Genomic DNA, 24,372 nt, shown 5'->3' on the forward strand with positions numbered 1-24,372 from the left:
TACTCTCTTTTCCACTTGTGACACTTGTTAGTATCCTGCAGAACAAGGAGTATTCTTGGAGCACGGTTTGGGGAATAAGTAGCTCAACAGAAGCATGAATTAAGCAGAGTGACTGCATACAAGGTGAAGTGGTTACATCTGGGTCAAGGAAGCATTCATAAACATGGACAGGCATAGGGTGTGACTTAAAGAAGGAGTAGAAATTGAGAGAGAAGGAAAGTCTAGGCAAAATATAAGGGCATGTATGAATGCCCAGAGGTGTGAACCAAAATGGAATATAATTGGGTAAAGGGGATTAGTATGAGTTCAAACCTCACACCTACCAGAATGTACTTAGTTTGAATCAGGGTCTGTTACCCCTCCCTGAAAAAAGCACTCACAAACACCATCTTCAGTGAACTAAAACAAAATTTTGACAAAGGTTGTTATAATCTCTGCAGAATAATGTATTTGAAATATCAATGAGCATGAAGAAGATGTACATTAGAGAGCAGAGTCAAGATGATGACATCTATAACACAAGTAGGTGCTCTGGTTATTTGGGATATAAATAGATAGATAGATAGATAGATAGATAGATAGATAGATAGACAGATAGATATAGATAGATAGATGATAGATAGATAGATATATTGTATAAATTTATGTATACATATATATTATATATACATTTATATATATATATATATTATGTATAAAATTTTGATCATGAAACCAATATAAATACACGATTTGAATAAAATGAAATTCAATTATTTAAAGCAATGCTACAAAAGGAATCAATTCAAAGCACTGAATTATCACATCTAATTCCTTTAAATAGCTTTTTGCACATGCAGAATCACAGAAAATGGATTTCCTTCCAAAATAAAGTATTTCAAGCATTTCTAAAATGTCTTTTTTTCCTTTGGGACAATTTTAGTACAGATGAAAGAGCTTCAGATGAATGAGTTAATGAAAAAAAAAAAACAAAACAGTACTTAAACACCTGTTAGAACAAAATGTGAAACATATTTGACACCTGTTAGCTTTCTTACCTGAATTTCAGACTGAAACTAATGGTATTAAGAACAAGCACCAAGGATTTCCTAAAATTATTTTGTTCTTATTCTTGATGTTTCTAGTATACTGTCAGATCCCTTCCTAACTTCTTTTAATTCTTTTCCATTTCCTTAAGTTTAAAATTAAAGGTCCCTTTTGTTTGATATATAGAATATCACCATGCTTGCCACATAGAGAGAATATGAGTTAGAGAAGAATCATAGTGGGAGGCATTGATTTAGGAACAAAAGACATTAACATTTGAAGTTGTTCTGAGTTCACAATTTTTCAGAATATAACTATTGCATTTCTGCTGATCTATATTGGATTATTAAAGTGTTCTATTTTTGTTCCACCAGATTAAAAGTGAATACATTTTAAATATAAATCCAATATATTTTATTTTTTTAATATTTTTTTTATTGATTTCAGAGAGGAAGGGAGAGGGAGAGAGAGATAAAAATAGCAATGATGAGAGAGTATCATTAATCATTTGACTCCTGCACGCCCCCTACTGGGGATTGAGCCTGTGACCAAACATGTGCTGTTGGCCAGAATCAAACCTGGGACCTTCCAGTCCAAAGTCCAATGCTATATCCATTGAGCCAAACTAGCTAGGGCAAATCCAATATATTTTATAAGAAAAACTTGATTTACAATCTGAACATTAGCATGATTTCTTATCTAAATGCCCCTGTGATGACAATAAAAAACAAATATATTCTTTCTCTAATAAGCTTACAGGTAACTTATGCTCATTTAATAAGCAACCAAAATGGGTTTGTTGTTAAATGATAAACAACCAAGACAGATAATCAAAACCAAGGCATGAGTGTATGATGCAATTAAAGTCAGGAATCAAAGAGGGGAAAACATGGGAGTAAATATCAATGTGGGTTTAAATAAAATAGCTCACGAACAATACTCATGACTAACTTATTTCATGAGTATTCCCAAATGTCCAAACAGAAAGAAAAATGAAAAAAAAAGACAAGAATTTCACTACAAAATATTTTTTTAAGATGGGACCATACAAAGAGTGATATATTTATTATATAAACCTTTGTTCTCATAACAGTCAGAGAGAATAGCCATATTACTATCTGGATTTCAACCCATCAATATCAGTTTACTGCCGAAATTGGTTTGGCTCAATGGATAGAGCATCAGCTTGGGGACTGAAAGGTTCCGGGTTCAATTCCAGTCAATAGCATGTACCTTGGTTGCGGGCATATTCCCAGTAGGGGGTGTGCAGGAGGCAGCTGATCTCTCTCATCCTTGTTTCTAACTCTCTATCCCTCTCTCTTCCTCTCTGTACAAAATCAATATATATATATATATATATATATATATATATATATATATATATATATATATATATATATATCAGTTTACTGTCCATAGGGACAGGTGCAAACTACTAATATAAAACACTATTATCTTCTTGAGACTGTTTTTACCTGTTTCTGAAATCTCAGCTCCCACCGCACATGCTTGCACAGTATACTCCTGCAGTACTAAGCATTCTGTAATTCTCTACTCACACCATGGACTTCCTTACCAGTGAGCTATTCTCCCTGCTCATGCTGACCCCTGTATCTGGGACCCTGTATCCTTAGCTGCCAGACAGACACATTCATCTTTAAAAGCTCAACTCAGCAGACTAGTACTTCCACGTTCTATATTCACTTTGTCTTTCCTTCCCTTTCTTTGTAATCAAATTTTTGTTTTCAAACAATAGCTAACATTTTTTAGTACATTTCATTCATGTAATAATGGCCTGCATTAAGTGCTATACAGGCTTTATGATATGCATTCACCACACAACTTTATTAAGGCAAATGCCATTATTATGGCCATTGTACCAATGATTTACTATTTAAAACTAAAATAACTTGTTGAAGTTACATGCTGGTTAAGTGCTATGATCAAGATGTAACAGAAATGTGATTTAGAGGCTGGCCCAACTCCTCAGCCCATTCATTTACTTCTACCTGGGCTGCTCACTTACAACCTCCCCAGACTTTTCGGCAAGTCTCTTGTCTCTACATGTCTTCTATCCCAGAGGCATGATATTACATTTCTTCGCAATGCACAAAGACATCTACAGGGAGGAAGAGGAATAAATAAAAATTTGGAAAGAATGCCTAGAGAGAAACTTGGACTTTCTAGAGTCCCCTATGTCAGAGATTTGCCCTATTCTGACTGTTCACTCCTAGAGTACAGACACATGAGTGTTTCAGAAGTTTTCTGAGAACTGCCAGTGATATATACATTGGAATCAGGGCCAATTTATCTGTTAATTCAAGGTATCACCATGGAGACCCAGGAAGATTCTTTTTTTTTTTCTTTCTGATGTGTATGATGCAAACTGGACATATAAACATGTGAAATATTTGTTAATCTAAAGCTTCTGATTCAAAGAATACCTGTAAAAATATAAGAAATAATTTGGATCAATGATTACTTTTAGAGAAGGTTCACTGTTCACATATGCATGTAATGTTATGAATCAACTTGTATTCATTCCTCATGGGCATTTATTTAAAACAATGTTTTACTCTTTCTCCAATAACTGTTTTCTTTTCCTCATCACATCCTTAGTTTGGGGGCTTCCAGAATATGGAAATAAGAACAATTTTCTACAATCTATGGGAGGGATAGTCCTTCTCTAAAGCTGCTAAAATACTGTTGCATAGCTATTTGAATTGTGGGAGAACATATCTATCACAGAGCAAATTCCTGAAGCAAAATAGACAAGTACAGAATCACGGAGATGGATAAAGAAAGGAGATAAGAGAGACCTGTCATATGGTTAAAAATGTGCCCATGATATCTAAATATGATCTTCTCATAGAAGCACAGAACCTTCTATCTTGCACAGGAAGGCGCAGTTACAAGTCTCATCATGTCTATATATATAAAAGCCTCAACGACCAAACAACCGGTTGACCTATCGCTATGACATGCACTGACCACCAAGGGGCAGATGCTCAATGCAGGGGCTGTCCCCTGGTGGTCAGTGTGTTCCCACAGCCAACTTCCCACGTTCCCTCCCCTGGGCCAACTTCCCACAGCCCTGATTGGCCCTGATTGCCCGGCAGGCCAAGGGACCCCACCCAAGCACAAATTAGCACTGGGCCTTCAGTAGTGAAATAAAAGAATGGTTTTCAAAGAGGACTGAAAAGTTTGTAAGCACAGAGTAAAGCCTTCAGATATATTAAATTATTCTAAATTATACACCACAATTTAAGTGCTTAATATTGTCACGAAGTCTCAAAGTTTTAATGTAAATACTAGTTCCAGGGATATAAAAGTACCTTTCCCACCAAGGGGTAAAAGAAAGAGCAAAAAGGCAACATTGTACATGGATTTCATATTAATGGTTTCCTTTTCTCTTGTGTCATCACTACATTCTTTGCTTCTTGAGGAAAAAGCTGTGGGGAGGCATAAATTTTGAATAATAATACAACTCAGACAAAGCATTCATTGAAAAGAATTAGCAATCCAGACAGGGTACCATGGAGTGAATCTTAATAAGAATATTTTTACAAGACAAATTACAAAGGAGACTGTAATTATTAATTTCTCTCAATGCTGTTCAAGTTTATAGTATGTGGGGAAAAGCTACTGGGGAAATTAACTTGATATAAATTTTAAATAGGCAGTATTACTTTTAAGAGATGAACAACAGATTGCTTGTTAGCCTTAGTTCACATAATGTAACAGATGTCATATATCTCTAGAGCAAACACATATTTTGTCGCAAATAATTCTCTGAACATTTTCAAATAATTATTTTATTTAGCAATAATAAAAATGATATTTCTACAACTGTATTATATGTTTCTTAAGACTCTGTGTTCTACTACATTTTACACCACCCTATGCCTGTATTCAGTGTGAGACAGGTATTCAGAGCTCAAAACTATTTGCTGATTAATTAGATTTTTTATTGTTTTTTCATTCTTGTTATTTGTCTCATAACAATTTTCACCTCTGTTTACCCAAACAAGCATATTTTATTAATCAACAGGACAAATGCCCTGCATTTCAGTTATAGTAACCAAATCACTGTTAATATATATTTTCTTTAAAATATATATATTTGGTGTTTTCAGAGAGGAAAAAAGAGGGAGGGGGGAATAGAAACATCGGTGATGAGAATCAGTAATCAAATGCTTCCTGCATGCCCCTACTGGGGGTCAAGTCTGAAACCTGGGCATGAGCCCCCACCGGGAATTGAATGATGATCGGTTTCATAGGTCGATGCTCAACCATTGAGTCACACCAGCTGGGCTATCTGTCTTTTTTATATAGAAATATTGCCAAGAATTCAAAATCTTACTGCCACTGACCCTAATAGGAACTGAAGCTCCCTGACCCTTTGCTCCTGGTGTCTATTGGATGACCACTGCCAGGATCACCTAACTCTTCTGAGATGAACCCTCAAATTCTCCTCTATCCTATTGCTGAATGTTCTCGGACCAACTACTCACTCTTGAAAGTCTACCCTGACTACAAATACATACCTCATCTTGAACTCTGTCCACAAATAATTACTCTAAAATCTAGAAAAGAGCAAACGCCAAAAGAAGCCACAAAAAGTCTAAAGTGGTACAGGCCTATCTTTAGGGGATTTTGAATGCAGGAACAAACTGTTAACTAGACATGGAGCCCCAGTATAAATTGTATGTCTTCATTATAGAATTCCAATGCAACAGCATGATCTATTTAATAATCATCCATAAAATTAAAACCTGGAATCACTGAATATATATTCTAGTACAACACACCCATCACTACAACACAAAATTATTTCTCATTAATTTTCAAAGAAGAAAACGTTAAAAAGCAAATGATATTATCCATCATGATGTTCTGGCTCTTTTATCTGATCCTCTGTGGAGATATTCATATATACAATGGGATACTACTTAACCATAAGCAAAGGTGAAATATTGCCATTTGCAATAATATGGATGGACTTTGAGAATATCATGCTAAGCAAAATAAGTCAGACATAAAAAATTAAGAACTATATAGCTGAAACCGGTTTGGCTCAGTGGTAGAGCGTCGGTCTGCAGACTGAAAGGTCCCAGGTTCGATTCCGGTCAAGGGCATGTACATTGGTTGTGGGCACATCCCCAGTAGGGGGTGTGCAAGAGGCAGCTGGTGGATGTTTCTCTCTCATTGACATTTCTAGCTCTCTATCCCTCTCTCCTCCTCTCTGTAAAAAATCAATAAAATATATTTTTTAAGTTAAAAACTATATGATTTCACTCAATGTGGAGGAATAAAACTGAAAGCAGCAAATGAACAAACAAAAAAAAATAAACAAACAAAAAGCTCATATACACAGATGACAGTATGGTGGTTGCCAGAGTGAAGAGGGATTGAGGGATAATAAAGAGTAAAGAGGGTCAAATATGTGGTGATAGAAGATGATTTGACTTTGGGTGGTGGGAACACCATGTAATATAAAATGATGTATCATAGAATTATATACTTGAACATCATATAACCTTATTAACCAATGCTACCCCAATACATTGAACTTAAAAAATAAATAAAAATCAACATATAGCTATCTCTGTAAAAATGTGTTGCAATATGTCCAAAAGAACCCAGCATCGGACTTGCAAAATTTTATTTTTAAAAGGGATATGCACTCATGTTTTTCTTAAACACAAAAAACTAGATATATATTTATTTTTTGGTGTCTAAGGGATTTACTTCAATATCACAATAATTTGATCTACTGCTATTATGTCAGTGGTCCCTTTTTGACATTGCCAGTGCTTCTGGCTTAAACACATTCTCTATATCTTTCTAATTCTCAGTAGTCTGGAAAAGCAGATAATAGAGCCAGCTGCAATCACACTTACTATAAGAGCAAAGATATTATGTGCAAAAACCCACATGAGGTGTGATATCTGTTCTCAAATCTCAGAATCCTTTTAAGATCTTAGTTATTTTCTTGATGGTTAAGATTGAAAAATAAACAACCTATGGATAAGAGAAAGATTGGTGTGTTTGCAAAACTATTAGAAAAATATGCTCTTATGCTAACTTAAACATATTTCCCAATACAGAAACCTCAGCCTTGCAGTATAGCAAGGCTTTTTAGTGTGGGTTATAGACTGTTTGCTAGAAGTGAAGAATGGTTATTAAAGTTACTCATAAGAATAGAGTGTAGTAGGAGGAAAAAGGGGAAACTGAAAACCCTGATGCTCAATAATAAGTGTTTTTTCCAATGAAAAGATACTATGTTAAATACATATGGTTAATTCAAACAGGAAATTTAATTTTACTTTTCTCTTTGGGATTAATTATTTTAGTGTACAGATATTTGAAAAGGAGTTTTAAGGTGGATAGTATTAGACAGTAATATATTTTCCATAACATATTTCTCCCATAATATATTTTCTGAAAACAAGTTATATGACATTATGAAAAGAAAAGTGAGAAAGGCCTTAACTAGCTTGGCTCAGTGGATAGAGCATCAACCTACGGACAGAAGGATCCCAGGTTCGATTCTGGTCAAGGGCATGCACCTTGATTGTGGGCACATCCCCAGTAGGGGGTGTGCAAGAGGCAGCTGATCGATGTTTCTCTCCCATTGATGTTTCTAACTCCCTATCCCTCTCCCTTCCTCTCTGTAAAAAAATAATAAAATATATATTTTAAAAAAAGAAAAGTGAGAGGGTTTTTAAATGTTGAGACCCCATGTCTCTTTTCATTTTAACTTTAATTTTATTAATTTTAAAAATTAATGAATTAAAAAAATTAATTGCCAAAGGCTAAATGTGACTACATAGCATTGCAACTATAACACAATTTGGAACACCTGGGCTCAGATCCACTCCTGCTTCTCCTTCTTCATTATCATCATGTTCTTTTTCTTCCTCTAATAGCAAGATAAAACTACAGTTTGCCAAAAATATATGATTCACTTTTATAACAACATAAAATGATAGAAGACAGTACTGTAAATTGAAGTTGATTCTAAAGGAGTACAAATCAAAATAATGTTCCAGGTCGGCATTTGGACACATATTATATATTATTGAGACAATAATACAATTCTTGATCTGTCTTAGTAGGAACCTTAAGTGCTACAAAAGCACTCTCTTCAAAGACCTGAAGTTCTCCCCTTACCTCACTGTCAGTAACTTGGGGGTAACTTGGGGGGTTTCCTGGAGAATGTGTGTTCCAACTTTGCAGGGCACCTTACCTTCTTTATTTATTCTTTCAAAGATAGCAACATATTTTCTGTCAAGTAAGGGTATCATGACTTAGGCTAAGCACATACCCTTTTGTCTGGATTAAAAAGACTAAAAACTCAAAAATACTGAAAAGAAATGTTGGAGTCTTAGGATGCAAATTGCTCTAATGAGAATAACACGTTTGGCACTGGTGCCCTGAACTATGTGTGAGCTCTCACCAGCTGTCTACCAGTTGGGCTGACATCAGAATAGCGTGTGAATCAGTGCCATTAATAGTTTCCCTTGGAGTGTTGGTGAGCAGGGAGAGGTATTGGGGATGGTTTATGAATCTAATTTAGACAAAGATCAGGAAAGACACCAGGATCCTAAGACATGTGGTTGAAGTAGTAGTTCTCAAATGCATTTGTTCAAAATTCTCAGGCAAGGAAAAGTAAATGATATAAGACCTATGAAGTTACAATGACTGCGACAGTTCTACTTACTTATCTCATTTTCTCAAGTATTCTGTATGTTAGATGTCAATAGCCCAATTTATGAGTGAGCTAAAGCTTCAAGAGAATAAACAACTTGGTATGAGTTTATAAAGCCAATCCAGTAGAGCCACAATTAGAAATATGATCTGTCTACTTCTCAAACTTAAATTATCTTCCACAGTTATCCTAACCTTAATCCTAATTTTATATTTATCATTGCTTAACTTTAGTCCTAACACATCCTACCTTTTTATCATATCCTTTTTATCAAACTAAATGGAATTCCAAGAGAACCTAACACTACCCACAGAGAGGACAATTATAGAGTTACCATTATTATCAAAAAGCATTTCAGGGTTTTCAGGGTCTACTTTAAGTGTAAATAATGCAGAATTATTACAGATAACATGATTTAAATAAAATTTTAGGAATGAATAAAACAAAAAATAGTGCTCTTATTTTCATTTAATGATCAATAAATGTGACCTCATGCTCCACTACTGAACATTGTAGATACTACATTTTCCCTGCATATTCATGCATTGTATGGAAAACATTCATCATTTTCTAATAAAAAGTGGGAGGAGATCAACTAATGAACTCATATGCATATATGTATACAGTTCCCCCCACCTTTTTTTTTTTTTAAATAAATCTTCATTGTTGAAAGCATTATACATGTCCCCTTTCCCCCCCGCACGGCCCTCTCCCTGTGCCCCCCATCCCCGCTGCAAACTTTCACCACCCTGTTGTCCATGTCTATGGGTTATGCATATACGCATATGAGTTCATTGGTTGATCTTCTCCCACCTTTCCACCCTCCCCTGCCAACTTTCCCTTTTTATCCATGAACTAACTTTTAGTGGGTTTCCACTACCCAGAGTCAACCATGGTCCAAAAGTATTTTTTAAAATTCCATAAATAAATAATTCATACATTTTCAATTGTGTGCCATTCTGAGTAGTATAATGACATTTCACGTGTTCTCCCCATTCCATCCAGGAGGAGCATATCCATGCTGTATACACACCCCATCCATTAGTTACTTAGAAACCATTTGGGTTATCAAATGGACTGTCAGAGCATCATAGTGCTTGTTTTCAAGTAACACATACTTTATCTCAGTGTTTTTCAACCTTTTTTGGGCAAAGGCACACTTGTTTCATGAAAAAAATCACGAGGCACACCACCATTAGAAAATGTTAAAAAATTTAACTCTGTGCCTATATTGACTATATATAAAGTAATTCTCTTGAATAGGAATCAAATAAACACAAAGAAAGTATTTTATAATTACTTTATTATGAAATATTAAGTAAACAAAATAGTGAAAAATTATAAAATTCTTGTCTTGTTTGCACCTACGGCACACCAGGCAACATCTCGCTGCACACTAGTGTGCCGCGGAACAGCGGTTGAAAAACGCTGCTTTATCTAATAAGGGCCCAAAGCTCATGAGTAGCGATGTTGGCAATTCGGATACCCCAAAGGGAAACCATACAATGCATGAATATGCAGGGAAAATGTAGTATCTACAATGTTCAGTACTACATGTGATTTCAGGTATTCCCTGGGGGTCTCAGAACATACCCCTATGGATAAGGAGGTACTACTAAACTCAAAGTTTCAATGGCATCTTACTTTTAACAGAGACCAAGCACAGGTGGAGCATGAACAAAGACAATAAATAAGGGAAATAATAGAATTGGAGATTTATGTCATCTTCCTATTCAACTATTATTAGGGGGAATCTAAGAATTCACAATTGTGCATAAATGAATTCTTTAGTTTTTGGTGTTATTTATTGGGAGCAAGCAAGTTTTTCATAACTCAGACTCATAGAAAATTAGTGCTGGAAATATAGTTAGGCATTATCTATTCAATTAATCCCCCCCCCCCCACCTACCTCTCTATAGACCAAGAAGAACAGGCTCAATGAGATGATGTGGAATCATAAAGTAACATGGTTTTAGAGTATAAATTAGAAATGAGTAGAAATAAAGTTCAACCCATTTTTCCAAGGGACCACATATTAAAATAACAATAACTCTAATAATATTAACCACATTTTCTATACTAAAAATTGGGAAATTGCTTATCCTGGGATTTCTAAGTCATTTCTGGGACACCTTAACAACAGTTCCATACATTTGTTTTGATATTAAGTTTTGTAAGATAGCAAATGACTGAAAATTGTTGGAACCACATCAAGGATTGAACACTTCAGCCTAGGACTAGAAGGTGGCATTTTAGGTTAAGGGAAAGTCACAAAAAATCTGAATTTATACTTTAATCCCCATGCAATTATAAATAGTGCCCTTTTCATTATTGAGGATTTCTTTGTTTAGACAACAAATGCTATGATCACACAAATTTTAGAATAAGAAAATATTACCTCTAATCTATGTCAAGAGAGTCTATAATTACTTGCATAGATATGCAATATTTCTTATTAAAAGTAAATGCCATTATAGAGATTAACTGTTACTTCCAATTTAATGTCAAGTAATGTATTAAATTATTTTTATCTGAAATCTAAAATATAATCTATAATAATAAAAGGGTAATATGCGAATTAAACCAGAAATCTTCCAGACGTCATTCCTGATGTCCTTCCTGACAAAGCCAGGCCAAAGAAAGCCAGCCCGGGGCCCTGAATGCCTGTGGGCAGCTTGAGGGAAGCCAACCTGGGTCTTGGGTGCCTGCCAGCCAGAGGAGGGAAGCCCGGGTCCTGGGTGCTGGAGGGAAGCTGGTGCCAGCAGCTGGGGGAAGGAAGGCTTACTCTTGCATGACTTTTCATGCATTGGGCCTCTAGTTAACTTATTAAAGGAGTTAGATGGAAGAACACAATGACACTGGGTCATAAGACAAAACAAACAAAGAAATCCATTGCAAAAGGAATAGAAAGTGAAAACAAGAAAAACATTGACCTATCTTCCAATTTTCCCTATGAACAGTCAAGATTATAGATATATTTGTACCTTTTGTTTCGATGGAGAAAAAGACCAAGTTAGAGGAATTAAGTAAAAGGGATTTAGCCTTGAAAGTTAAGAGAGAATGGTCATCTAAGCTGCCATAAATGAAAAATCATGACTTTTACTTTCAATGACACAGACAAATCTATGCGTGTGTATGTACCTGGGTCTGTGTAGTTGTGTGATACAGCTTCGGTGAAGGGGGAGAAGCCAAGAGTAATTTCCAGGGAGTTTTATTATTTAGCAAAAAAATGAAATAAATGAAACACATAGATATTTAAAGAAACTGGGTTAAGCCTTTGTTAGCTGTTTTAATTGAATACATTTGACAGGAAAACAACTCAATAGAACATACAAATTTAAACACCTTGTATTCATTCCTTCCTACCATAATAAAGATTATTATTTTTATTTTAAGTTTTAGGAAATGAGCTCATTTTTATCTTTATATATTTCACAGTATGCTTCTAGAAGGAAAGAATCCATCAGTGATATGGTATCAAGAATGTTGCTATGAATTTTCCAGAGTAGTATCTTATTCAGATTTCTACTGAATTCATCAAGACCAAAAATTTCTCTGACATTTAAGGTTCAGAAAAAGGTGTAATTCTATGCAGAGAAGCTTATTTCACCTTATTATCCCAATAGTTTATGCCATGAACTCTTATTTATTAGCACAATGTTTAGATATTCCTCTTTGTAATTAAATATATAAAGCCATTTCTATGTACCATAAAATCCAAGCTTTAGAGTGATTGGCACAAATTCAATTCCAATGCTGTGTTATAACTACTATCACAAATAAAACCAGAAAGGCTTTCCATGTTCAGATTTCTTGAAGAATAAACATGCAATAATAGAAAATAAACGTAAGCTTTATGTTATAGTTGTTTGGATGAATGCAAATTCTGCTTTAATAACTCCCACTGAGGAAGACTTTCATTTGCTTTACATGACAATTATGCCCATGATATTTGTTGCCAAAGAACATGTTAATATACAGCTCACTTCATGGATAGCTAATTACAAATGTTCCTATTGTGAAAGCCATGTTTGTGGGAGAAATCTGTAAATGACATTGGGAGCATAATCTTGGGGAAAATAAACATGCCTAAATGAAAGGATCATAATCTCCATGTTATCTCTCAATTATTTGTACTCTTTTGTTAAAAAAAATATACACTCTTTTTGAAAATGCCATAATTGGCTTTTTAAAGTGTAGGATGTGGTGATAATTAATTAGTCATAGCTCCCCACCTTGGGATTTACAGTAGAGCATTGATTCTACTATCATGATTACTTAAATTCCAGGTTTTCTTTCTTTTATTAAATCTAACTGAGGGCATAACATTACTGAAACACCTATATATCACAGACATATTGCTTAACTAAGGGAATGGTGCTAACATTGATTTAAAATTACTTAAATTATTGCTTATATAGAATTAACTTCAAACTAACCATGGTGCTAAAACACAGGTACAAAATGGTGGATTTGATCTATCAACAAAAATAACTCTAACTTAGTTGACCCTTCACCTCAGCTCTTTCCCACTTCAATCATATATCAGAGTAGCAAGCAATATAGTAGGAACAACATTGACAGGAAGGCCTTAATGATTCTAACCTTTCCTATGATGACAATTTTATAACATCTTTAGAGTCACTGAAGTTATTCTATGTCAAAGCTGAAATCATGCCCAAAATAAACCATAATTCTTTAAACATGATAATGTGCACTCTCCCTTCAAAAGTGGGATTATATAAAACTGTTTCATATTTGAACATAGAACTGATTAAAACTAGAATAGAATTTAGGTAAATAATATTGTTACTTTATACTTCTTCTGAGCAGAAACTGGTTAATCCATTGGAACTTTTTTTTAAACAAAGACTAATTCAATAAATTACTTTCTGGCAAATACAAATAAAATATATAGCAAATTAGTTTCCCCTTTGAAACAACATAATATTACATTTACAAAGCATTTAAATAAAACTTAAGAAAAAATGTAATCAAAAGTGGGTAACTGGGGGATAAATGCTTAAGTAAGACTTGCCTTTGGGTGGTGAAGTCAAGATACAATATATAGATGATATAGTATAGGATTGTGCCCCTGAAACCTATGTAATTTTATTATCCAATCTTACCTAAATAAAGTTAATATTTTTTTTTTAAACTGTGGACTAGGAAGCTCTAAGCAATTATTTTCCCACTGGGGAGGCAGGGAACTATACATTGACTAAAATAACTTTATAGGAGTTTGTGAAACTAGTCAATGGTTTACAAAAAACCAGCAGATGCCCAATCAAGGAAAGGCATGTTCAAAATGGCAGAAAATCTCCTGGTAGTTTACTCACACCTGCACCATCTTTCTCCCGTGCTGGGTTGTACGGTTGGGAGGAAGTGGCCCAATTCGTAGTTCCCTCTCTCAGGCCAGAAAGAGCCAAGTAAAACATAGTTGCAATGCCCTGTCTGTGTGCTGACTTACAAGGAAACTCATACAGGGAAAGAGCAGCCCAGCTTAGCTTACAAGGGAAGTGTGGCAGACATATAGGAACTGCAGGGGCAGTACAGATCTGTGGACACCTGGGGGTAAGATATAATGGGCAAAAGAATACAATAGAACAGCCAAGGCACCGAGAAGAAGTTGAGTCTTTGGGAAATTAAGACTTTAAAGCAGTGATAAGTGACATCAGCCTTAAGTTGGACTAGGAGCTCCAGGCTCTCGTACCCCACAGAAATATTAAGTGAACAACTATAGATTGACAAGGAGCCTTGTGGGAACTCTGAAAACAAATTAAAGATCTACAGTGTTTATGGGATAGAAGAAGCATGTGAATCTTTCTTCTCAAATGCACAAATAGGACACATACCCAGAAGAGTCTGAATCTGGGCTTATTAATTAAGGTCTTCCCCTGAAAAAGCCAGTCTACAGAGTGGAAAAAGTGACTCATTTTTTAAATGCCCAATTTTAAACAAAGGATAACTTGTTTAAAGAAAAAGAAATGTGGCTCATTAAGAGAAACAAAATAAATCCAAAAAAGGTCCCTGAAGAAATACATACATCAGAGTTCCAGATGTTAAAAACAATTATCTTACATATGCTATAAGAATTAAAGAAGAGCATGGATAAAGCATTCAATAAATTATTTAAAAAAAAACACAAAAAAAACACCTAGATATATCTGGACAAAATGGAAATAAAAAAGTGATAGAAAATTTTTTAAAAGAACCAAATAGAATATTTTATTTATTTATTTATTTATATTTTTTTAATATATTTTATTGATTTTACACAGAGAGGAATTGAGAGGGATAGAGAGTTAGAAACGTCGATGAGAGAGAAACATCAACCAGCTTCCTCTTGCACACCCCCTACTAGGGATGTGCCCGCAACCAAGGTACATGCCCTTGACCGGAATGGAACCCCGGACCTTTCAGTCCGCAAGCCCATGCTCTATCCACTGAGCCAAACCAGTCTCGGCCCAAATAGAAAATTTTAAAAATATAAGTTGAAATATTCACTTTTGGGGTTCAACAGCAGCCTCAAATAGGAAGTGAACAGAATCAGTTAAATGGAGGGCAGGTTATTTGAAAGTATTGAGTCAAAGGGGAAAAGATACTGAAGAAAAGAGTACAGAGCATAAGGTACTTGGGGACAAAGATGTATGTGCTTAGAATTACATGTACTTTATGGAAGTCTCAAAAGAAGAAGAGACAGCAAAGAGGAAAAGAGATTGTATGAAGAAATAATAGCAGAAAGCTTCCCAATTTTGAGGAAATAATACAAATCTACAAATGCAAGGAGCTCAACAAATCCCAAGATGGTTAACCAAAAGAAACCCACGATGAGAAACATTATAATCAAATTGCTTAAAGACAAAAACAGAGAATCTTAAAAGCAACAAGAGAAAAATAACTGATCACATACAAGGAATTCTGTTAGGTCAGTATACAGTATTTCTCAATAGTAGCCTTGTGTGGCAAGGCAGTAGGATGAGGTATTTAAAGTCCTAAATAAAAATTAAAAAACTATCAACTTAAGTTCTATGTTTGGCAAAACTTTATTTAGAAATGAGGAAAAATTAAGATATTCTCAGACAAGCAAAAGCTATGAGTTCTTTACCTTTAAACCTCTAATTCTTCCCTACAAGCAATGTTCAAGGGAGGTTTTTTGTCTGTCTGTCTGTTTGTTTGTTTGTTTGTTTGTTTTGTATTGAACTGAAAAGATGCTAGACAGTAATTCAAAATCATATGAAAATATAAAGTTATCTGGTAAAAGTAAATATACAAGTATAAATAACAGCATTATTGTAATTTTGATTTGAAATTTCACTTTTCATTTTCTACAAAATTTAAAAAGCACATTTATAAAAATAGGTATAAGTCTATGCTACTGGGTAAACCCTAGATATAAAGGGAGGAGGAAGCTGTTAGGAGAGGAATGCTTGCATGTGATTGAAGTTGCTATATTAAAAAGTTATACAGCTGGATGGTGGTAGCCGTGGCACAATGGTGTGGATGTGTTTATTACCACAGAACTGTACACTCAGAAATGGTTACAATGATAAACTGTATATTATGTACATTATATTTCAATAAAATGCATTTGAATTTGACTATTTTCCCCCCCAGATTTATTGAAATATAACTGACAAACAGCCTTGTATGAGCTTCAGGTGGACAGCATACTGACTCACCTTACATATATCGTGAAATGATTACTCCAGTCAGTTTAATTATATCCATTATCACATATACATACAAAAAATACATTTTCCTTGTCATGAAAACCCTCTTTCAAATATACCATACAGCAGTGCGAACTATAGTCATCATGTTGTACATTATCTCCTCAGTTCTTACTTATGTTACAACTGGAAATGGGTGCCTTTTGGCCACTTTTGTCATATTCCCCACCCCCACTCTCTGCCTCTGTCAACCACAAATCGGATCTAGCTAATTTCTAATGACATGGTTTCATTTTTAAAAGTGCCACTTGACAATCCAATATTAAATTACTCCCATCAACATTGTCTCAATAACATATCAGCCACACGCTCACACTGTGTAGAAACTAATAGTACTGGAAGCCAGTGAACCACTCCACAGCACACAAGAAGAAACGCCTGGGGAAGTGATGGAGCCGTCACACTTGCTGCACGGGCGAGAGCCCTAGGCCCTTTGTCAACATCATGCTGCTCTCCGGATCCTTTTCATGCCTAGAGCCCATGGGCCATCCCTAGTTCCCAATGGCTGGACAAATAATTAGTTTTCCCAGCACAGGAATGGAGTGTGCAATCACTCGCCTGCAATAAACTCTAATCACCAGCATTCAACTGAGTTTGCTGTCAGAAGATTGGTTTACACCCAGTGAAACAAGACAAAAGTGATAGATTGCAATGCATTAATTAGCTAACTGGAGAGTGAACGTTGAGCAAAATAGATACTAAGTTGAATTTAAGTTGAGTGAGATGGCCGGGCTTGCACACATTTAATTACATATGTTGGTATATGCTTTTAAATATGTTCCTATGTAAAAAGGAAATTTAGATCCCTTTACAATGAATGTCCATTCAGTGGCGGTGAATAAAGCTACCAGTTTTTTTTTCCTTTTTTCTTTTTAATAGATTCTCTGAATTTCCCTTCACTTTTACTTGGGATTTTCTTAGGAAACTGTTGATCAGAGGTAGTAATACCACCTTTACTAGTCATTATGGAAATGTTGATTAAAACCACAATGGGATACCACAACACATTGGTCAGAAAGACTAAAATAAATCTCTGGTCATCACCAAGTGCTCCTGAAGATGTGGAACAATTAAAACCCGTATACTCTGCTAGTGGGAATGTCAATTATTATACTAGTTTGGGAAATCGGCAGTACCTACTAAAAAGGAACATAAACGTCACATATAAGTAATTGTATATCCCACAGAAATGTGGACATACCTGCCCCAAAAGATATGTATGGTAATGTATGAGTAACAAACTGGCCAGGATGGAATAGTATTAAGCAATGAAAATTAAATCATTGCTATACATAGAAATCTCACAGAAATAATACTGAGAATAGGCTACATAACAAAGCAAGTACATTCTCTATTGTTCCACTCATATAAAACAAAACAAAAAAGTGAAACAATGCATAGTATAAGACTTTAGAAAATTGTTTAGCATAGGTAAAAAGATTGGGATTCAGAACTTTGAAAGGAAAAAAAAGCATTTTCAATTTGGTTGGTTATGTTTATTTTCTAAACATAGGTGCCATATTTTGTTGAATAGTGAAAATTCATTGAGCTGTTCATTTGTAGGTTTTTCTTGGTGTCTATCGTTCTTAATTATATTTCAATAACAGTCTTTAATTAACCAATAATATGTCATTATTTTATATGTCAGAACACATAAATGAGATTAAAATTGAAAAACTAAAAACTCAATTATTGTAATAGTGCATTACTTTCAATTATTTTTTCTGTGTATATTTAAACATGGACAATCACTCAGCATTGACAGTTTTTCTAGGTTAACAAAATTACCAAAATTGTTTAAGGAAAAAAACACACAAAACAGAATAGTCCAACTTTCTAATGTCTAGAAACATGAAGCATTAGAATAAAAAAAACTATCAGAAAATAATAATATTTTTCTCAGTTTACCATTAGATTTTTTTTAACTTTTAACTAATTAATGAATAAAAAATTTCCAAGCAATATAAAAAAATCTCAGATTTTAGCAAATAAATTCTAGACTCATAAAGCCCTTTCCATTTCCTTTCTGAGCAAGATCCCTACCCCTTTGTGATTATTTAATTAGTGCTTATCTTTTATTTATCCTTTTTTTTTAAAGAACAATTATCCACATGTTTGATTCTTGTTTTCCACATTGGTCATTTTCTCTCACTCATCATTTTCACTGATTGTCTGTGAGCTCTACATTCCAGGAGTGTCTTCAGTTTGTTTTCTACAGATCTGTATTATCTGTTACAGATTTGTAGAAAACAAAGGCAGTTTTATTCTTCTGTTACTTTTTCTGTTTCCTTTCAGTCTTTTACATTTAAATCTTTTCAACCTCTAGGGCTTTTATTTGTAAGTCAAACAATGTATATGTGAATATAACAAATTTTTTAAATATATTTTTTCTGGTTTCTGTATTAAGTCATTGTTCTATTGATATATACATTTTACCTTTGAGGCTTTAATTTCCCATGCCAAGTAATCATTATCCAAATCATGTTTGGCTTTGATGGTGTGGTTGTCATTGTTTGTTTACTGACCTGAAAACATGATAAAATCTATTGAAGGGAAGTGTATGAATAAAATAGAATCAGAGACATGGAAACATGGAACATTCTGATGAATCTCAGAGGAAAGGAGGGAGAAGAGGAGGAGGCAGGAAGAGATTAATCAAGGAACTGGTATGCATACTAGAGTATGCATGGGTAAGGTCCCTAGGCCTGGCCAGCAATCAGGGCCAGTTGAGGCCTTCTGGCTGCTGCCTGGGGCCTCCTCACCCCTACTGCCAGCTGCTGGCCAGGGCCTTCCTTCATTCCCTGCTGCCCCCTAGTGGTCAGCACACATCATAGCGAGCTATCAAACTCCCAGTCTCCCAGTAGAACTCCCAAGGGACACTTTGCATATTAGCCTTATATATATATATATATATATATATATATATATATATATATATATATATATATATATATGTATAAATATGCACTGACCATGGACATAGACAATAGGATGGTGAAGGTCTGGGACAAGGGGAACCTGGTGGAGGAGAGCAATGGGGGTGGGGGTTCAAAGGGAGACTATACAAGATCCCTACCCCTTTGTGATTATAATTTGTAATACTCTCAACAATCAAGATAAAAAAGACATTTCAGGAGACTGACCCTTAGCCCTTGTTCATACTGATAACTTGGTTGTTAGCAAAGAACATCTAAGCTTCACAGTTAAAGAGTGGGTTGTGTAAACCTTGGGCACTAATTCCAATGGCTAACAGGCATTCAAATAAAGCATCTCTGCTATAATGTTGACGGACCATCTTTTCCCCCCATTTCTGCTCTTCTGAGCCTGATTTGACAGGGCAGCAATTGTCAACCTTTTTCATCTCATGGCACACACAATTTAATTACTAAACTTTTGTGGTGCACTAAAAATATATTTTCTATCAATCTGACATTTTTTTTTTATTTAGTCACACCAGATGGCTATTGTTGTGTTGCTTGTTGTAATTTTTTAATTTGACAATATAAGGGAAAAGAGGTCAGTGACTCTGACTAAACAGGTAGGTATTGCATGTTTTAAAAATTCTTGCATAACACAACCTGAAAATAGCTGTGATAGAGTATTGTTACAGAAAAAGAGAGAGAGAGAGAGAGAGAGAGAGAGAGAGAGAGAGAGAGAGAGAGAGAGAGAGAGAAAGAGAGAGAGAGGGGGAGAGAGAGAGAGAGAGAGAGAGAGAGAGAGAGAGAGAGAGAGAGAGGGAGAGAGAGAGAATAATTTCCAATTCCTATTATTCCATTCTCAACAATGATTTTTGAGACTCTCTCTCTCCTTGGTGTCATGCATTTCCCTAAGTTCTTCCTTCCTCTCTTTTCAGTGGGAAGAGAAATATGAAGGCACTGACTAAAGAGGGTCGCCCAGATATGTCTGCCTAACTTTCTGAGTCATTCAAATCTTGGATCTGTGAGTCAAGGGGCAGAAAGTAAGTGAGGAACACAGAAACTCTCTATATTATTTCAAGCCATGGATTTGCCCTACTTCAGATTGTGAATTTCAATGTAGCAATGTGGAGAGCAGCTAATAATAGATTGGCTGAAAGACTCAGTTTTGAATGTTGTCATAAATTTTCATCTTTCTCTGTGCCCTTGTAGCCACTTTAAGCTGATTCAAGCACTAAGAGAGTAGAACTTTCAAACAACAACAAGAACTATTCCTGATATTTTATACTATAATTTTTATAAACCCTATAAGCATCATTTGAAGAGAAAAAAGAATCTTCCAATAATATTTCCTCACAATCAAAAGATATTCCTGAACATTGGTGCAATATTACTTTGCCAGAGATGGTAAAGAAGCTATTAATAAAATAGCACTTGTAAATATTTGGATCCATTTCATCAGTAGGCCTTAGAAATTCACAAAACTATCTCACCGTGTAAATTTTCATTGCTGGCTCAATGTGCATTTTACTTTGCACCAAAAGCACTGCAATTTTCTTTGGTAGTTTTTGAAATGAATAAGTTACATTATTTTCAGGTCCCTTCAGTGAGGTGGTTCGATGAGTTCATTTTCATTTCATAACTAGCCAAAATCCAATTTTATCGCTTAGGATAATGCGAGGCCCATATTCTGTTCTGGGGAACTGACAAGGCTCAGACTCTAAAATATAACCTAACTACTCTTTTAAAAAAACAAACAAAATAAAAACAGGATAGAAGAAAAGCATATCTTGAGAAAGTATTTCAATACTACGGCACATATCACATGATTTAATTATTGATTTCTTACACATATCTTTAAAAGAAATCATCTCCAAAAGCTTCCCACTGTTTTTTCACTTTTTTCATGCCATTGGCTTCATATAACTCTTTTATTTTATTTTATTTTATTTTATTGATTTTTTTACAGAGAGGAAGGGAGATACAGAGTAGAGAGTTAGAAACATCGATGAGAGAGGTCATCCATCAGCTGCCTCCTGCACGCCCCCTGCTGGGGATGTGCCTGCAACCAAGGTACATGCCCTTGACCGGAATTGAACCTGGGACCTTTCAGTCCGCAGGCCAACACTCTATCCACTGAGCCAAACCGGTTTCGGCTCATATAACTCTTTAAAAATGTCTGGCCATTGTCAGTTTTCTTGCACTTGTTCCATGTGAACAATTTGGAATTTGATCTTCCTGTCCCTTGGACCATGAACCAGATTTCTGGCTGTATGTTGAGGTGCTATGGAGTAAATTGAATCCATCTGGACTAGAGATCGAAGATCTGGATCTGCCTCATACAGGGTGTGCAAAAGTAGGTTTATACCCGTGAGTAGGGGAAATACAGAGCTTATTCCTGTATTTTTATTTATTTACTATTGTACTATTTTCCATTTGAACAACTGTAAACCTACTTTTGTCCCACCCTGTATTAGCTCTATCAGTGCTATTCAGTTTACTGTCTAGGCTGGTGTCATGGTGCAGATGCTAACTGAGAGGGGTATAGGAACTCAGAGAAAGCATTAGAAACGTTCCGACCCATTTCATAGAGTAATTCTGTACCTGCAGAATAATAGAAAATAAGAAAAATGTAGAATTGTGTCTTTAGTGACTGCTGTTCAATCATTTTATTTCTCTAGTAAGTAGTTTTTAGTCATTCTACAAAAACATTGCACTGGATTAAAAATACACTGACACTTAACCACAGTCTAAGAAGCACTGAGCTCCAAAACATCCAGTGATCTAATTAACCTCTGAGACCTTAATTTCTCCATCTGTAAAATAGAAGCAATGTCCCCTACCTTGTTTTCCACAACAAGTTTGTGAATCCTAAATAAAAGCAATTATTCATAACTTATTTGCAAACTATAGCACCTCCTATAAAATATAATTATACCCTAAGTAGCAATCATTTGGAAAATAGCATGGCATCTCAGCTAAAAAGAAAAAAAAAGTTTGTCATTTTCAGATATCCAATAAATGTTTGTTGACTTCATGAATACATATAAGAACAGAAACTCTGCCACCAGACACACCTGTCTCAGGGAGCAGCGTGCGTTTTAAAGCCAGTCCAATAATCTGTCAATAGCAGTGTTTTCATCTGTAAAATGAGAATAAAAATCGCTTCTACCTCTAAGGTTTATATTCCATAAAATAATGCATTAAAGTGTTTAGCATTTAATACTTGGCTTTTAAATGTATTCAGTAAACAGTAGACTAATATCTTTACATTCTATTTCTATGCCAAGGAAACTACTCGATTCTTTATATGTAATATTTTGGTTCTTAGGAAAACATAACAAGATAATTATTATGATCTCCATTTTAAAATAAAGAAAGAGTCAAAGAATTAAGCAACTTTCACAAGGTCGAATAGCTACTTTAAACCTATTACTGTCAAGAGCAGATTGGTGGCTTTTCCCAAAGAATACCAACTCCCCAAGGTCTTCCAAGTAAGGACCGTGAATTTCATAGGCACTCTCCTTTGAGAGGCACTCCCAATTTGTTGGTAAATTCTGATAATTGTAACATAGAACAAGATAATAACTGATTTAATGACACAGAGAAAGATACCAATGCATTCCTTGTTCCACTTACCAGTTTGACTTGGGGTCCTCATGCTGGTGGTAGCCAATTTCAGTGTTTCACTCTGGACTTCTTCGCAAGACCTTGTTTCAAAGCTGCAAAATATATTAAAAAAAAAGAAAAAGAAAAATGATATTTGCTTCTAGAAGGAAAAGGAATCCCAGGGACAAAATAGGCCAGTTTAGGGACTAAAGAGGGGAAGAATACATAGGTGAGGCTTGGACCTGCCAGAAGGCATAGAGTCACAGAGAACCAGGAAGAAGGAAACACACTTTCACACTTTCACAGAGGATGGAGAAATGTCAATAGATTCTGGAAAGAGGAAAATGTATTTTCACCAGAGATAGAGGAATGTTTCAAGATAAGGGGGAGAAATGACGGAGGGGGGGCGGGGAGGGTATTGCACAGGTTTTGGAATTTGAAACTGATATTCTATAAAAGTGTGACCAATTAAAACATAGGGTCATTGAATGGGGAAGGGGTCCAATTAGAAGGGAGCATGAAGAGACAAAGAGCTACAGCTTGTATAAACCTGAGACAAAGGGACATGACACAGATTTTTAGATTTTTTTTTCTTTTTTTCTGTGTTTTTTTTTTAATTAATTAATTAATTTATTTATTTTTATTCCATTAGAGAGAGAGAAAGCAGGCTTTTCCCACTTGGGGGTTCATCTCAGGGGTTCCATTTTGGGGTCACCCATGCCCAGATGGAGTTTGTATATGCTTCCAATAAATTTCTACATTTTTATTAAAGAAATCTGTTAGTCCATTAACTTATTCTTCAAACTTCATGAGGACAAGGACCCACAAGAGGAAATGCCTGCACCCCACACCCCATGATTCAGAATGATCTCTATATTAATGACCACAACAATAATAATTCAAATTTACATACCACCAGCTTTATAAAGCTCTTTGTAAAACCAATCTGGATTAACCAACTTCACATATTTGGGGTTTGCATCTTGAAAGGAAGTACATTGTCATGTTTATCTTTAAATTCTTAGAACATGACAAGGTAAATATAACCCAGGCATTTACTAAATTACATTCTTTTTCATTAAATAGATGATTGAATAAACTCATGTCCAAATATATTCATATATTTAAAGATTTTCAACCTTTGAATCCAGAAGGCAAAATAGTATTTTTTTAAATTGTGGACGAAAAAAAAAAAAAAGACACATGCTAACCTTAGCAGCAAAGTCAAAGACCTAAGGTAACCACAAAGGATGGTCTGAAATTGAAACTTTAATGGAAAGCAGTTTATACTGAGTAGTCATGTCCTAGACCAGTGTCTTCCCTGTTGTCATTTTGCAACTAAGATAAAATGCTTGTGAAATGTCAGGGTAACTTA

General features: G+C 35.0%; 1 protein-coding gene across 1 annotated transcript in view; it reads right to left on the reverse strand.

Moving 5' to 3' along the window:
- LINGO2 (leucine rich repeat and Ig domain containing 2) overlaps positions 1–24,372 on the reverse strand; it is a 582,223-nt gene that overhangs the window by 453,143 nt on the left and 104,708 nt on the right. Inside the window, exon 3 of the mRNA XM_084898269.1 lies at positions 23,028–23,110. The gene's annotated coding sequence lies outside the window, so the exon portion shown is untranslated. The remainder of the gene's footprint in view (positions 1–23,027; positions 23,111–24,372) is intronic.

Source organism: Pipistrellus hanaki (assembly GCF_964339955.1).
Source record: "Pipistrellus hanaki genome assembly, chromosome: 11".
In the NCBI taxonomy this organism is placed as follows: domain Eukaryota; kingdom Metazoa; phylum Chordata; class Mammalia; order Chiroptera; family Vespertilionidae; genus Pipistrellus; species Pipistrellus hanaki.